This window comes from Herpailurus yagouaroundi, unplaced genomic scaffold, assembly GCF_014898765.1.
Source record: "Herpailurus yagouaroundi ecotype Mexico unplaced genomic scaffold, PumYag 192, whole genome shotgun sequence".
Taxonomy (NCBI): Eukaryota; Metazoa; Chordata; class Mammalia; order Carnivora; family Felidae; genus Herpailurus; species Herpailurus yagouaroundi.
In genome coordinates, this window is record NW_024412423.1 from 26,497,086 (window position 1) to 26,514,446 (window position 17,361).

Genomic DNA, 17,361 nt, shown 5'->3' on the forward strand with positions numbered 1-17,361 from the left:
TAAAAGAGAACATTGAAAGAAACCAACGGCTGATAGCAACTTGACTATATACCATGTTAGCTATATAAATAAAGTTGAAAAACACTCACCTGGCATAAATGTATTCATCCTGATGAATGATTATTTCCAATTATAGCTACTGTACCATAGAAAAGAAAGTAACTGCAGCTTTCTTATGGTTTGGTCATGAATATTCACTCCGTCATTTTGTTAGTCAACAAATGTTCATAGTACAGCAGGGACTTTTGCACTCAGTTAATATTGTGAGTTCCCTTTTGGGATATGACACTATATTTAACAACATAATAAAGAAACATAAGACACATAAAACAAATACACGGTCCCTTCCTTCAAAAATCATTCAAAGACAAGAAAAAATAGACAAATGACAAACTGGTATTTGTTTTTAGAGACAATAAACCCTATAAAAGTTCTTCTTTAAAATATACATGTATTGCCATTTGTCTTGAATTCCGTTTGTTCATCTCCATGTGTTTTTAGTTATTGACGAAAACTGTTTATATACAAAATGGCTTTTTCGATTAAAAAAACACACACACACATTTTAGGGCACAGTGAAGCAGCACCAGCTGTCTAGACCTCTTTTCCTGGCTAATGTGTGTAGGTCAGTTCAGTGGGTAACAGTAGTAAGATGATCATTTGGAGTTTTAAAACATCTTTGAGAGATTAATTTGTGTTGCATCATGTAAACGTAACCATATCAAAAGTAGGTAAGTTGGATCTCTTTGGTACAATTAAAATACAAAGTAATGCACATAGATATCTTTACTAAACTTGATTGAGAGGAAATATTCCAGATCGACAGACTGAAAAATAGTTTTATTTAAAATAGTTGCACAGATAGGTGTAAACTCAAGATCAGACTAATCTATGATGGACCAATATGAAAGAATGTAGTTTCCATTTCTGTGTAGCATTAACAAGAAATTTTAGTTCGTGTATGCAAGATCAACTTAAAAGCAACATGCAAACTACCCAGCTTCCATCCTATCTCAGTTTTAACACTCTTAGCAGAAACTATCACACAAATAAATACTTTCTTTCAAAGGAACTCCCAGGCACAGTAATGAGGCTGCAAGTTCTTAATGTAGAAAGGAAGAGGAAGTTTAAAAAACTTCAAGTAACAATGACTTCTTCCCACCTATGAAAAGCAGAAAGGTACCATTTTACCCCCACTAGACTGGCCAAAATTATATGTAACGATACCAAATTTTGGGAGTACATAGAATCATTATAAACTGTGAGAACATTGAAAAGTCTTTGGCATTAATTATATCACAAAGTTGAATATTTGTATACTCTCCAACCCAAAATCTTACTCCTAGGTATACAGCCAAGAGAAACACTTTGCGTGTGTGACCAAGAGGCATACACAAACATTTTTATAGCAACGATTTTGTAATTTTTTGAAAGGCTAGAAAAGACTCAAATATTTATCAGCAGGAGAACAAATTGAGATATATTCATACAATAGAATGTTATATGGTACTGAAACTCAACAATCATTATATACAACAGTTTGAATGAATTTTGGTAACATAGTGTTGAGTAAAAAGGGCAAATCCCAGAAAACTATATATTGGACGACAGCATTTTTCTAAAGCTCAAAAACATACAAGTCAAACAACATATTGTTTTACCATAGATACATTTGTCGTAAAACTAATCTTTTAGGGGTGCCTGGGTGGCTCTATCGGTTAAGCATCAGACTTCGGCTCAGGTCATGATCTCATAGTTTGTGAGTTCGAGCCCCACATTGGGCTCTGCAGAACCTCCTTGGGATTCTCTCTCCCTCTTTCTCTGTCTCAAAATAAATAGACTTTTTTAAAAAAACCTAACTTTTTAATATAAGACTCAATTTTAAAAAGAAAGCAGCGGGGCGCCTGGGTGGCGCAGTCGGTTGAGCCTCCGACTTCAGCCAGGTGATGATCTCTCGGTCCGTGAGTTCCAGCCCCGCATCAGGCTCTGGGCTGACGGCTCGGAGCTTGGAGCCTGTTTCCGATTCTGTGTCTCCCTCTCTCTCTGCCCCTCCCCCGTTCATGCTCTGTCTCTCTCTGTCCCAAAAATAAATAAAAAACGTTGAAAAAAATTAAAAAAAAATAAAAAAAAATAAAAAGAAAGCAGCAATTGAAAGATAAGCATACAATTCAGGATACTGGGTACGCCTGAAGACAGGAGAAGAGATAGAGTAGGAGCCCAGGCAGAGTGGATGCAAGTTACTGGGAAAAGTTCTAGTTCTTGGACTGGGTAGTTCATTATATTATCAAGCTTATAGCTAATACATGTGTTACATAGGTCTTTTGTATGTATTAAAAAGAAAAACGTTAAAAGATTGATCTAGCTCATCCTCACTCCAACTGAGAGAGAGATGATTCTTTTTTTTTTTTTTTTTTTTTTTTAAGATTTAAAAACATTTTTTAAAGTAATCTCTACATCTAACGTGGGGATTGAACTCACAACCCGGAGATCAGGAGTCACATGTTCCACTGACTGAGCCAGCCGGTGCCCTGAGCTGACGTTTAGCCTGCATGTAAAGAAACAGAGTGGTATGGTCCTGTCTTCAAATAAGGAATGAGACAAAGAGTTCTGCAAAATAGACCTCCTCTCAAAGATACTGGTAGATTTTAAAGAGAATAATCAGCCTAGCAGGAGCCAAGAGATTATGAGTGAAATTAAATCTAGGTAAATTAAATGGAAATCTTCTTTCTAACATATGAATGGATTGTGTGGCAAAATGAACCTCTTGCCTCTCAGTCTGAAAATTGTGATGATCCAGGATGGGATCTCAGCATTACCAGGTGAACTTAAAATTTCCAGAAATAAAAGGAACAAGAGAGCTTTCAGGAAAATGGGAGGTTCAGAATAGAACAGCCAGGATAAAATAAGCAAAAACTACAAAGGCTAAATGGATTTATTTATTCAGCAAAATTTTCTTTTTTTTCTTTTTAAGGTTATTTAGTTTTTTAATATAATTTATTGTCAAATTGGTTTACATAAAACACCCAGTGCTCATCCCAACAAGCACATCCTCAATGCCCATCACCCATTTGAGAGAGACAGAGACAGTGTGAATTGGGGAGAGGAGGGGGAGGGGGGGTGGCGGGAGAGAATACCAAGCAGGCTCTGCACAGTCAGCGCAGAGCCTGATGTGGGACTCGAACTCAAAAAACTGTGAGATCATGACCTGAGCCGAAACCAAGAGTTGGAGGCTTAACTGACTCAGCCCCCCAAGAACCCCCCAATAAAATTTTCTTTAGCATAAACTGCACAGCAGGGAGAGGGAAGGGACTGGAGTAATAGAGTAATTAAGACCCACTCCCTGCTCTCAAGGAACTCATACTACAGTAACAAGGAAAAACCTTTCAATGTGCAAATGGAAGACATATCAAGAGAAATCATAATAGGGAGTTCAGATAGAGAAAGCGAGTATAATGGTTCAGAACCAAGAAAAGGGAAGAATACTTGAAAGTTTTGGAGAACAATGTAACCGATGAATCTAGTAGTAAGAGGACAGTTTTAATTTTAAGGCCAAGGCCTATGAGCCTGAAATCTGGAGAGAGAGAGAGAGAGAAGGAGAGACAGAGAGACTGAGAACTTGGCTTGTGTCTTAAGAGAGAGCAGGAAAAGTTAGTGCCAAGGGGCAGGGCAGGGGGAGGGGTAGAGTTCACAGTTATAGAGCATTTACCATGTGCCAGATCCTCCTCTAGATGCTTTTTACGAATTAACCAATTTAATCCTCATTATATATCTATGTGGCTGTTGGTATTATCCTTGCTTAAGTAATTTGCCCAAAATCACAGTTAGGAATTTGAAAGCAGAATTTTGAATCTGAAAGGTTAGATTACCCAGACCATGTTCTTAACTGCCGCACTGAATAGAGGAGGGATCTTCTAACTAAAAGTAAGAAAAAACAGAAGAGCCAAAACAGTTATTCATCACATGAATTTATTAAAGTTTGTTTATATACAGTTGAGATAAGCTATAAAATTATAAAATGAAATTTTTACCCCCAAGACATTGTTACAATTTGGTAAATATTAATGGTTTGCCTCAAAGGTTTTGTATTGATTAGATACTATGAATGTAGAATAATGCAGAGGAACTAGCTGTGTCTCTGGAACACGGTCTTAGGAGAAAATGTTATCTTCTTGATCTCTCAGGAGATAGAGGCATAAAGGTAGGCAAGGTAATCCTTGGCAAAGCCCTCAATTTTTCATATAATAAACTAATGTTCTTTATAACCAAGCTCATTGCAAATATGTATTTATTCAGTCTCTTTTTTCCTTCTCAGCAATTTAAGAACTGACTTGTTGGCTTGTTTCATTCAACAGTATGCTAATGAGATAAAATTGATGGGTTTAATTCCTTTATAGCTCCTTTAGCCATGAACGGCACCCTTAAACTTAGCATACGTGAGCTGTTGAGTGATTACTGAGAAATTACGTTTGGCTCAGAACAAGTCTATCAACATTACACAAAAGATAATGCTTCACTGAGTGTCTCACAATAGATTTCTAGGACAATCAAGAATAGATACTTGGGAAGAAAGTTCGATATAATATACTTACTCAAACTGCCCCTACCTGTGTTATACAGTTGTAATAGTCTTTGCCCAACTTCATGAAACACACTCAATCTTGCTTTTAGATAGCAATCAATCAATGAATCAATACAAAAATGACCTCAGTTTCTAATTGCTTATGGAGAATTTTTACCTGAGGACAAAATAATAAAAACAAAATCAGTTCCAACTCAAAAAAATGAGACTTTAATATGCTAGGAATAAAGTTATCTGAAGCAAGTTATGTAATTCATTGAGTTATAGAAACCTACAAATCAGCGACAGAGCTTTATTTAGCAGGTGGTACTTCTCAGTAAACGAGATGCAAATTTTTAAATGTGATCTGACATCTGACAAGGCCACAATAGTAAGGGAAGTGCTTCATAATTATGCAAGGATATTCAGTGAAGAAAAGGATGGTGAAAGATAAGGTTAACATGAAAACCTATCAGACTGAGAATGAGGATAAGTAAATCTGCAATCTCAAATGAGAATAGAAATGGCTGAAATTAAATCAGAAGCAAATAAAATAAAACGAGGGGCGCCTGGATGGCTCAGTCAGTTAGGCATCCGACTTTGGCTCAGGTGGCTCAGGTCATGATCTCACCGTGAGTTCCAGCCCTGCATCAGGTTCTGTGCTGAGAGCTCAGAACCTGGAACCTGCTTTGGATTCTGTGTTTCCCTCTCCCTCTCTGTCCCTCCCCCACTCACTCTCTGTCTGTCTCTCTCTCTCAAAAATGAATAAACATTAAAAAAAATTTTTATAAAAATAAATAAAATGAAAAAAATTGTTGAAGGATGTTAGTAAAGAAAGTGTAAAGTTTTGGTGTCTGATATTTCAGAGTATAAGTGAAAACTCATGGTCTTGGAAAGGGCTGATATTTAAAACTTCTCCAAAGCAGAGGAGAGGGAGAAAGGGATAAGGAGATGGAGAATTAGTTTACTGACAAAGAATGCAAGCTAGGAAGAAAAATTGTCTAGGTTCAATTCTTAGCTCTGTCACTTAGTAGCTGTGTAATTTTGGCAGTTTCCTTAATCTGTCTGCACCTCAGTTTTCTCATTTGTAAAATGAGGAAAATAAACTTATAAGGCCATTGTGAGGATTTTATGAGCTGATATACAGAGCATTTACATAGTTTTAGATACATAATAAGAGCACTACATAAATGTTATACTTTGAATAAAAGATACCTAAAGATTAACATCAATAGCAATATTTAATCAGAGAATCAAGAAAAAATCTGGTACAGCTATGCAATCCTTTATCCAAAATCCTTGGGACCAAATATCCTGAATCAATTTTTTTAAATATTTTAGGAATATAACATGTTATGCTATCTATGTTTTACTTAACCAGTGTTGTCCTGGGCAGCAGTCTCCAATCAAACACATATTTCCATAATGAAATGCATCAATAGTCACACCAAATGGAATAATGAAGACTTTAAATAGAGTTATGTCTGTTCAGATCAGTTTTTACACCAAAAAATTAAGAAAAAAAGTGTTTTGGATTTTGGATTTGCAGATAAGGAATTGTGAAGCTTTGTCTACCATAAATCTTATTGTATTAAATAATGGAATAATAAGCATGGGAAATGATATGAAATGAAAAACTTTACTGAAAACCTAATGTGTACCCAGAAAATCTAATGACTTTTTCTCTCTTAAGGAAAAAAAACAAAAAAACAAAAAAAAAACAGATGTGTACATAGTTACCACATGGGATGTTACCTGGATTATAGCTGGTGACTTTATGCAGCATAAATTTTTCATGATGCCCAGAACATCTCCCCAGATGTTCGCATGAATGACTATTTCAGGTCTCTGCTCAAATGTTACTTCCTCAGAGAGGATTCCTTCATCACTGCATTTAAAATATCACATGGGAGGCATGTGCACACACAATCACACAGTGAACTCTTGCCCCTTTACTGCTTTTTCTTTTAAGCACTTACCACTATCCAACATTATCTTTTTTTTAAAATTTCTTTAACATTTATTCAGTTTTGAAAGACAGAGAGCATGAGCAGGGGGAGGGGGCAGACAGAGAGGGGAAACACAGAATCTGAAGCCGACTCCAGGCTCTGAGCTGTTGGCACAGAGCCCGACGCGGGGCTTGAACCTGCAAACCGTGAGATCATGACCTGACCCGAAGTCGGCCCCTCAACCGACTGAGCCACCCAAGTGCCCCCAACATTATCTTATATATTTGTTTATTATCTGTCTTACTAGACTGGAAACTCTATGGAAACAGAAACTTGGTCTGTTCAGCACCTGGAACAATGTCTGGTGAATAGGCAATTGATGGATACTGTTCAATAAATGATTTAAGAAAACGAGGCTGATAAACAGTGATAGGTTCCAAGAACTAGTCCTGATATAGCAGGTAATACTTTCCAAAAGGAAATTCAAAGCAAAAAAAAAAAAAAAAAATTAAATGCCACCTAAACATCAGCTGTAATATGTTTATGTAATATATATATTAATGGAATTCCAGAATGGTAATTTAAAAACATTTCTTCCCTATACACATACTTATCAAGCAAATATTTATGTGGTATCTAAGAGGTAAAAACTATTACACTTACATTTACATTTCATAATTAATTTTGAGTAGGTAGACAAGAAGAAAAGGTATACTTAAAGTTAAAAAAGACTAAATATTAAAGAATTACAAAATAAAGATACAAAATATTAAAGAAAGAACTTACTTAGGGTTTTTCCCATGGAAGATTCTCTTGATTTTTCCCCTGACATATTTGACTCACCACTGAGGGAAACCAACTGATTTTCATCTAATTGGAAAGTTCTACTACATTCGGTTATAAAAATGGTCTAAATTAGCTTCAGAGGGCAGTGGAATCTGGTTGTATGTACACACCCACTTATGTATGCATGTATTTAATCTTGCTCCAGGTAGTAAAACTGCAATACATTTATATTTTAAAGTAAGCCAACAAGGGAATTTTGGGGTCACCATAAAACGTGAAACAAAGTTCAATAGTACTTTCAGTGCAGATAGATCCACTGTTTGGAAAGGCCCAGCTTTGCTCTTCATTGTCTCTTCATCTCATCCATATGTCAGCTGTGACTTGGGAATTACTTTTTAAAAGAAGGAAAGGAAAGGGAAAAGTACAGATTGGAATTTAGGCCAAACAGTGGCAAAAGTATCAAAACTAACTACCATTTTCAAGTTACCATACTGTATATTACAAATTGACATTCCATTGATCGTGGTTAAAATACCATCATTTCAACATGTGTGCCTTTTGCACTTTTTTCTTTCCATTATTCTTTAAAAAAATTTTTTTTTAATGTTTTTATTTTATTTTTAAGAGACAGAGACAGAGCACGAGTGGGGGAGGGGCAGAGGGAGAGGGAGACACAGAATCTGTCTGAAGCAGGCTCCAGGCTCTGAGCTGTCAGCACAACTTGAACCCACGTCCAGAGCCAAAGTTGGACCAAGTCGTATGCCTTACAGACTGAGCCACCCAGGTGCCTCATTCTTTCCATTACTCTTAAACTGAGAAGAAAGAAACAAAAACAAAAGAATATTCCAACAGCAGTTTAATGGCTTTCAAACTCTGTTACCTCAGATTATGCAAGGATTTTCCATTAGGATTACTTGAAAAAATAATGGAAATTGAGAATGTATATGTTTCCCACAGGAAGAGGGGCTCCCTGAAATAAGACAAATTAGCACACATATCTTGGCCAAGTGTTGTGAATCAATGACTCCAGGATAGGAAGAAGGAGGTAAAAAAGATGAAACCAGACAACCAGTACCAAAAAAGATCAGAGGCTCATCGACAGTGAGATCAAGTTTAAATAATTACTGGCCTCTTTGCTCTCAAGTGGTATTTGATGGTATCATGGGCAGGAGGATGAGGAGTGATTTGCCACAGCTCTAGACCCTCAACAGAGAGGATTCTGCTTACCTGCTTTTGAGAATGGTTCAATACCATGTTAGCATTAAAGGAGTAAACTAAACGGTCCACTTCAATAAATCTTACATCAACAAAGAAAAAGCTGTCCTTGTTTAAGTGAAAATTCCAGATCATCAACATAATCTGTTTCAGGGCATATATGAACTATACAAGTCTCATGCTTCTGACTCTTGTCTTCAAGTCCCTAAACTGGAATAAAACCAGATAAATGCCTGAGGAACCACTTCGCACCCCAAACACGTGCAAACTTTGTTCAACAGAACACTTTACTGCCAAAATGGAGTTGGCAGAAGTTTGGAGCAAAGGCCCCCAGGCTGCATGATTTGCTGGCACCAGAGAGCTTAAAAATCTTAACATAATACTGCTGAGTTTGAGCCCTACCAACTTGCTTGAGACTCCTTCTCTAAGTTTGATCTGAGAAAGATGGAAGCTGCCATCAAGAAAGACTTTATTAACACTTCATCCTCTACCCAGAAATAACTTGATTTCCCACTCCTAATGAACATACAGATATATTCTTGGGTTGTTTTGTTTACTTACAAATTTACAACTTATATTGTAAATCTAACATAGTCTATTCTGAAATACATGTAAATTCAATTTTGTTTGGTGGCTTGGATAAAGGCGTACAGGGAAACCTACTGCAAAAAGATTGATTATGATGACGTTCTACTTAGAAAATACTGATCTAAATAGCTCCCATACATGATTCAATCACAACTGATTACCCTCAAACACTGTGGCAGAAATTCAGATGTAGAATATAAGTTGCTATCAATTTATATATAGTTCAGTTTGTACTATCACTTCTCTGAGTTTGAGTAATGGTGGTTTAGTTTGTATATGAACAATTTAGGAAGCGAGGAAAGGAGCCAGGAAGAATTCTTCTCTTTCACAAGGGTCAACAGTAAGGTGCTATTTGGGATCCTCTTAAGCTTGATGCAGTTTAATGAAGAATTATAAAATTATTACAATTATAAAATTGTAGTTAGGGGTGCCTGGCTGGCTTGGTTGGTAGATCATGCAACTCTAGATTTTGGGGTCATGAGTTCAAGCCCTACCTTGGCAGGAGAGCTTACATAAAAAATAAATAAAATTATAGTTAGAATACTGGCAACTATACAAACAGTAACTTTAAACTTGTAAATTTTTAATATGCAGTATTGAGAAACTATGGTTTGTTTTGGAAGGTTATTTTGTGCTGGTTCAATAGGAGATCAGGTTTAGAATAAAGATGCTACTTGCGCCTCATATACCTAAAAAAAAAAAAAAAAAAAAAGAAGAAGAAAAGAAAAAGCTCTTTAAAAACTTTCAAATCTTTTCCTTCAGTAACTCCATGTATTAATTTCTCTGAAAGCCTTTCTGTTTTTTTGTCCTCTGGAACCTCCTAAATATTCTAATTCTCAGATATGATTTCATATTTCTAATCTCCACAATAGAGTTGGATGTATTTAGGACAAAACACTCTTTAGGATATCCAGTTGCAGAAGACCGTAGTTTTAAAGATATTTATATAGTAGTGCTGCCACCTAAAGATGAGGTGAATAAAGAAGCAATTCAAAAGAAATGACCCATCATTCTTAAACCTGTCTCAAAAGTTTTTTCACCTCTAACTAGGGATTAATAAACACTTCGTTGTTAGTATACAATCTGAATTGTTTCACAATAACTTATTGCACAGCTGTGATTTTCTGTGGCAGGGAATTCCAACCTCAAACCTTTTAGAGTCCTCTGTGATTTGGCGTCTCCAGGAATACCTCGAAAATTTCTCTCAGATATTAGCACTGACTACAATACATGGGGACGGGGGACAGGGGCATCCAAAGATACCCACAAGTAAACAATTGAGGGATTTCTGGTTTAGTGGATAAAGTAGGTGATACTAGATCCCTTTATGGGTCACAGACTCCCTGCAACTCTGAACTGACGTTTTTCTAACTCAATTTTCTCATCTATAAAATGGGGTTAATTTCATCTCACTCCTACTTGCCTCAAAGGTTTAACTCGATAAGCTTCCTAAAAAAAAGTCCAGTCCTATAAGTGAGTTTAAAAGTTTAATATTGCCTAATAAAAGGGTATTTTACCGTGTATTGCAAGGTAACTTCAAAATAAAATATGCTCAGCTAAATAAGTTAGGACAGTGGCTAAATTTTAAACTACAGAATGACTTCTCTGACATCTATTTAAATCAGGATAAAGATGGTTAAGGTAGCTTTCTATTTTGCAGCTGATAACTTTTAATTGACCCATCTTCCATGACGCAGTGTTGCAGGACAGAGATGTGACAGCATACAAAGTATGGAAGAAAGTTACCGTGCACCAAACATCTTGTCAAACTTGGTAAGATTTCAAGAAAACTCTTAAAGGACACTTTATAATTCTGCATTTCGCCCCTGCGTAGTAATTTATGAAAATTAACTCGTCTCTTACATTTTCTCCCTCTCAGCCCAAGGACGCATAAATAATATTTATCAGGGTTTTGTCCTTAGTCACAGTCCCTCAAAGGGGCCCAGTTTCACCTACACTGCGTGGGAGGCTGGGCAGCAACCCCACGCTTCCTGTCAAGGATTCCTGGGGCTTAAGCCTGAACGTGGCCTCGCCTCTTTCTTCTTTATGCTAATTCTGCCCTTCTAGCCCTCTCGGCAGGCGTCTGAAGACCAAGGTGAGACCCTCCCGGGAGATAAAAGGTCTATTGCCTCCTGAGAGATGCGGGCGGAACAAGGGCATAGGGAGAGGGTGACAGGGTGGGAGCTGCACGGATAACGACGCTTAGGGCCCTAGGTTGGAGCTGGTGCAGGCCCTACAGGGCTCTAGACCCGCCAGAGCCTAGCTCCAGCCTTCAAAGCCCAACGCGGGTTAAGTCCTCCTAGGGGCGCCACGGGCGGCGAGTGGAGGAAGTGCGCGCAAAGAGGCCACAGGCAGCCCCTTCCTCAGACGCGCCTCAAGGCCTGGGCCCGCGGGCTGTTGACGCGCCAACGGCGCAGAAGGCGCGCGCACGCGCAAGAGGAGGGCGGAGGGAGCGCGCTCGGCGCCCGCCGCCGCGGCGACTGAAACGGAGGGACGCGAGGGCGGAGGGCGCGAGCCACGGGGGGAGGGTGGGGGAGAGATGGTGGGTAGCGCGGAGCGCGCGCTGACGTCGCTCGGAGTCACGCACGGAGCGCCGGGTTACGCGCCGACGTCTGGCTGCCACGACTTGCCGTCTGCGGCGGCGGCGAGCGGATCCCGCAGGGGAAGGAGGAGGAGGAGGGAGAGCCAAGGGGGCTGTGAGTGAGCGGGAGAAGCAGGGTGTGAGCCGGACTTGCCCGCGGGAGGGAGAACGAGCGAGAGCCGGGCCAGCCATCCGAGCCGCCTCCTCCTCCTCCCCTCGGCGTCCCGCCCCCGCCTGCCAGCCCGCCCTCCTTCCTCTTCAGCCGGCTGAGCCCGAGTGAGGCGCCGCTCAGCTCGCGCTGCTGTCCAGGACAGGTGTGCGCGCGCGCGCCCTCCTCCCCCTCCTCCCCTCCCCCTTTCCTCGCGCCAGCCTAGCGCCTGCCTCGCGCGCGCCCTCCCTCCCTCCAGCCCGCGCCCTCCCTCACCTGCGGCAGGACAGCGCCCGCCCGCCAGGGTAAGCCCCTCGCGACCTTCCCTGCTGCCACTGCCACAACTCGAGGTGCCGCCCACCCTATCCCCTCTAATTGCCCTCTTTGCCCCAGGAATAATTACTGTACCATTGTAGACATCTTCGCACCCTCCCTCCGGGGACTCAGGCAGTGCAGCAACGCCCCCCCCTCCCGTAGCGCACGAACGAACGAACGGACTCCCACCTCCAAAAAAGAACAAAATCACACGCCCCTTAAAAAAAAAAAGAAAAAAAAAAAAGACATTCCTACCTCTGCTGACGGTAGTAGACCACCAGTGGTGCCGTTTGCTTAGCAATCCCTAAGCCCCATTTCCCCTGGCCATCTTCGCCCGGGCCTGGGACAGTGCGCCAAATGTGGCCGACACTCCCTGCACAGCAACCCTGGCAGGAAGGGAGAGGAAGGAGGGTTCAAGGCTTCACTACCAACCCCTCCTCTCCTCTGTTCAACCCCCACCCCCGCAATGCATACACCCGCCCAGGATGCGTTGTAAAAATAAAAAATAATACATTGGTGCTGACATCGCAGATGAAGGCAGGCCCAAGGATGGGTGGCTCGAACAAGGCGTTTTTGCTGCCCCACGGAGCTAGGTCAGCTCAACAGCCTCCTCTGTCTTTGTTCGGGGGCAAAAGGAACGGATGCGAAGCTGGAGGGTCTTCCCTTTGAGTGACAGTGGGCTCCGGAGGCGGCTGAGGTGTCTTTAGAAGGGACCCCCACAAATATATCTGCCTTGATTCTGAACTTGGAGAGAGAAAGGCCCCAGTCCGGCTAGGGCAACTTTCTTTGGCTCGTTGCTGTCTATCCCCAAATAAATGCCACCTTCATTTCCGCTGTGTGTGAGGGACCCTTTTGAGGGTTCTAATTCGTTCTGTCGGGCCAGGGGCTCTTGGAGAGCTTTTTGCAGCGGTGTCTGTGATTGTGTCCCGTGTCCTTGGAAGGGAGGTCCCAGTGCTTTGTAATAGACGGAATTTGGTTTGACATCTTTTGGTAGACTGTGAGAGGAGAAAAGGATTTTTTTGTATTATTATTGCTTCAAGACCCCCACTGCTCCCTACCCAAACTGACGTTTGCGAATTGCGGCTTTGAAAATTGGAGTGTTGAGTAGAGTGTGGAGAGAGTTGCTGATTTCATTCCTTTGGGTACTAGTAAAACCTTTTAAGTATCAGCCGGAAGAGAGTGAGCTATTGACATTTGCATCGGTTCTGTTTGGGCCTTTTGGGTACATAAAATGTCGGGTTCTCGGAATCTTTTATCGAATTTAGAATGTGTGCTACGTTTATTTAACTCTTTTGCAAATGCTTACAGTGAAAACGTTTTGTGAAATGCGAGGGTTCTATCACATGGATTGTTCTCTTCAGGTTTTAAATGTTTAATTCATATCTTTAAACATTAAAATAGCATTGGAGAGGCATAATTTTGAAGATTAGGTGAGCTATAGAAGGACAATGTGCTTTTAAAAAATGATTGATGAAATACTACTACTATTAGTCCTTGTTGTTGTTAAACGTTAACATTTACTTAAGAGTTTCCTTTCATTTTCCTGGTAGATGGCCATGAGAAGAAATGGGTAATTCCTCCACTTTGAACACTTGCAGTACAACATTCCAGTTACTTTTAATAATTTGGGTATTGAAGATAATTGTGTAGTTTAAGACAGGCATTTAACCTAAGCAGCACTTGAAAACAATTTCTAATGTTCTTGCTTCTCTTTTGTTTTGGAAATCTGTGATACTAATCAGCATATTGTTTCTGTTGGGAACTCCATAACTAAAAGGGTTTATTACCCAGAGGTAGATTCTCTCCCTCCAAGTTTATTTTATAAATGTGTGTGTGCGTGTTAATTTTTGCTTTTAAAGACTAAAGCTTATTAGAATCACCCGTAGTTCAGGCTGAGGAAAATTGAAGCTTTTTTCCTTTTTGTTCTGCCTAATGTTTGTTTCACTTGTGAACAATATTTGTTGGTAAGAGTTTGTTAACGGCATAGAGATAGTGGGATTAAAAATAAAGCAATCTCTGTTCTCTTCAAAATGTGTGTAGTATTAATAAAAGAGCTCAAGAAATCTAGACGTTTATCAGATTTTTTAAAGTAAGCAAACTTTGAGTAGAAAGGGAATATTTTTTGATGATTTTTAATTAACACTGATATTTTGCTGCATGTTAATTTATTTCGTTTCCTCTTTGCCTTTCCTGCATTGTATTGAAATTTTCAATTTAATTTTACAACTGTTTGTTTCAGAATAACAAATTCAAGAGGCTAAATACTAGAACACTTTTCATTTACTAACTATATTATTTAGGTAATTAACAAATGGCTAGAAGTCATTTTAAATCTACAAATTTTCTAATGGATTTTCAATGTTAGGATGCAGATCTAACTCTGAAATTCTTTTTAAGCTTCTAAACTTTTTAAGACCTTCCTCTGAGACAATATTCATTCTTCCCAGACTGCCTTTTAAGGCTACCGTATTCTGTAGCCTAAGGAAAGCCGCCTTTCACCATCTCCTTCCTAGTCTGACCAAAGCCCCACATTTACAGGCTTATCCTGAAATTAACTTTTTGAGAAGTGAAAATGTGCTGAATATCCAATTTATCATTGAATTGTTTTGGAAAAGCCATTATTAACCTTGCTTACCTTTTAGATACATTTGTAAAATAGGGGACAAGCTGGTATATAATGGTAGAAATTTTATACATATATAATAAATAACGTAAAATAAGTAAATGCATATTTATGTGAAGAGATCCAGGTCTCAGTGGTTTGCTGATTTGAGTTTAAAATTCCCACTGTGAACATGCAAATGATATTTAACTTGTGTTTTGTCTAGAAGCTTCATCAGTTGCCTGTGCGCTGGGGAACTAAGAACTCAGTTGCTGGTGACACTTTTTCAGAAAATCAGGGTGTTCCCAAAGTCAAACTCCTTCAGAACCCCTGGATATAAATGTTTGGGACAGAGAAACGAGAAATTTAAACTCTAAAGTTGGTCACGGAAGGTGGGCATTTTTAAAGCCCTTGTTTTCTGTCCTGGGGGAAGCAGTCATTAGCGTAGAAGAATGGGACCGGCAGGCGCGTGTCTCCTCATCACAATCCCATTGGGCTTCTTGCTGCTAAGAGCTTTCTTGAGGGGGCAAGCGCTTGGTTCTGCGCAGGGTAAACCCCAGAAGAAGAGCAGCGGCTCTTCTAGATCAGACGGATCGAAACAGATCTTAGCCTCAGTTTACAGCTGGAAGCGTAATGCCCCGCCCTACTCTGTGCGGAGACCCTGCCACTCAGCCTTTGCGTCCCAGTTTGGGGCCAGGGTCTATCCAGGGTCCTGATCGCTACTATGTGAGCTTGAAGGAGCCACTGCTTTTTCTCGTTTTAATTCTTTCGCGGTGGGAAGTGCGCCAACAGTTCTTCTCTCCCCTTCCTTGCAGACTTGGGGACAAGGGAGGGAGTTTAGAAAAATCAGCAATAAAATGGCACTACTCGGTACTGGAGGATGCCCCCAACTAAGGAAAAGTTCTTTATGGAGCCCAAAGCCTGGATTTCTGTCTGTCAGAATGGGCCTCCCCTTCAGGGAACCATTTCAGGGACCATTTCAGGGACTAGTAGGTGGTTCTGGGGCTGGTTCCCACAGCACTACTCCAGTTTGCTCTTTGGTAGCTATAGTGCTTTTCCCTGTTTCTTGCTCTTTAGCGGGAAGTAGCAAACATCAGCCCAGAGCCAGAGTAGCTAGTGCTGGGTAGAACGGAGCCCTTGCTAAAAGAAAAAGCAAGCTGTGAATACTTCGGAGGCAGGTTTGCTCAGGAGGTGAAGGGATATATTAGGGAGCTTTGAGGGCTCAGGTATTGACAAGGTTTAGGTCCTAGACTTACCTGGGTTTCGTGATCCTTAGTCCTCTCCAGCCCTTTCTTTTCCAGGAAGCTTGCACAACTGTGGTACTCAGCTGTCTGTGAAGCTGAATGAGGGAGGGAAGACTCCTTACTTTGGGGGTTGAGGGATGTTGGGTGGGAATGGCACCCACAGATGGGACAGAAACACTCTTCTAAGGATGGAGGCAACAATCCATGTTTGAGAAAGCCAGGAATAAGGCTGTGATGTCTATCCCCTGAGCCCCCTGCAGAAGGTGATAAGGAGAATGTAGGGGTAATGGCAGGGGTTCTCCTGGAGATAGGCCTGAGCTTCCCCACAACTTAGAACTGCAGACTGCAGGGAGGGAGTATGAGCATTTGCTATATATGTAGGAGAAGGAAAACAGGCCCTAGATTATGCCTTAGATCTAGGAAGAAAGAAATCCCTTCTTTTCGAGTTTCTTTCTGAGACCAGAGACCCCCTTTAGCTGTCACTGTCCAAAGATTCATTGGTTAATTAATGGTTGGTAACCTAGCTGTCTACCTAAAAACCACTAATCATGTAATGCTTTACTTTTTTGAGAGGTAGGGGCTCTCCTGGACACTAAGGAGTTTCTGGGAGGAGGGGTAAAAGGGGCGAGCGAACCTGCGTTAATGAAACCCGTAAGGAAGTGCGTTTCCCAGGAAATTCCTGACATTTTTAGCTCGTGAATTTACTAAATCTTGCTTGGTTTTCTCCTCCATTCTGGGTCCTTCCAGAGGGGAAGAAGAGTGGGTTAGGGGCTGAAGGCTTGGCAGGGCCTGGTTCATCCGCAGAGCTGGCCGGCAACCCAGGCTGGGCTCAGCCTTGAGCAGGGTGCCCCCCTTCCCCAAATCTCGGAAGGAGGAGGGGGAGGCAGGCGGGCAGTTGTGGTCCCACTGGGGGCTGGTTGAAGGTTTTTGGGTGAACGTGGGGTTTCTTTTTGATTGTTGCTTGGGGGGAAGGGCAAAGCCAACGAGAACAGGCACTGCGGGCACCCCGGCCCTGGTGCGGCTGCCGTCCTCTGCTTGGCTCCCCCCCGCCGGTGAGTGCGCCCGCCCGCCTGCCCGCCTGCCCGACTGTGCGGGGCTGCGGTTGGGGGGAGGGGGGAGCGGGATCATCTGAGGCCAGAGCCGCTGCCGTGCGCTGGGAGGGGGAAGCGGCGGGAGCGAGGGGAGGGACGGGCTAGGTGTCTGCTGCTCCGCGCCACTGCTGCCGGCGCCCCGTCCTCATCCTAGGCAGCCCCTTCTGCAGCTAAGGGTTACCGCCGCACCACCTCTCCTGTTCCTTGCCCGCCTCTGCGGCCAGGGCTCTGCGGTAGGAGATAGCCCAGGCGGGCAGTGGGTGGGCCTGTCTGGGTTTGGGTTT

At 41.5% G+C, this 17,361-nt stretch overlaps 1 protein-coding gene and 1 long non-coding RNA gene across 5 annotated transcripts in view; one reads left to right on the forward strand and one right to left on the reverse strand.

Moving 5' to 3' along the window:
- The window catches only part of LOC121010803 (uncharacterized), a 41,808-nt gene extending 29,302 nt beyond the window's left edge, over window positions 1–12,506 (reverse strand). Inside the window, exon 1 of the long non-coding RNA XR_005781374.1 lies at window positions 12,396–12,506. This is a non-coding gene — a long non-coding RNA (uncharacterized LOC121010803). The remainder of the gene's footprint in view (window positions 1–12,395) is intronic.
- PURA (purine rich element binding protein A) overlaps window positions 11,418–17,361 on the forward strand; it is a 46,353-nt gene continuing 40,409 nt past the window's right edge. The window contains exon 1 of one of the 4 annotated variants that reach the window (XR_005781370.1): window positions 11,418–12,130. The gene's annotated coding sequence lies outside the window, so the exon portion shown is untranslated. Of the gene's footprint in view, window positions 12,131–17,156; window positions 17,311–17,361 lie in introns of those variants that run through there. The other 3 variants (XM_040444662.1, XM_040444663.1, XM_040444661.1) reach the window with 3 other exon arrangements.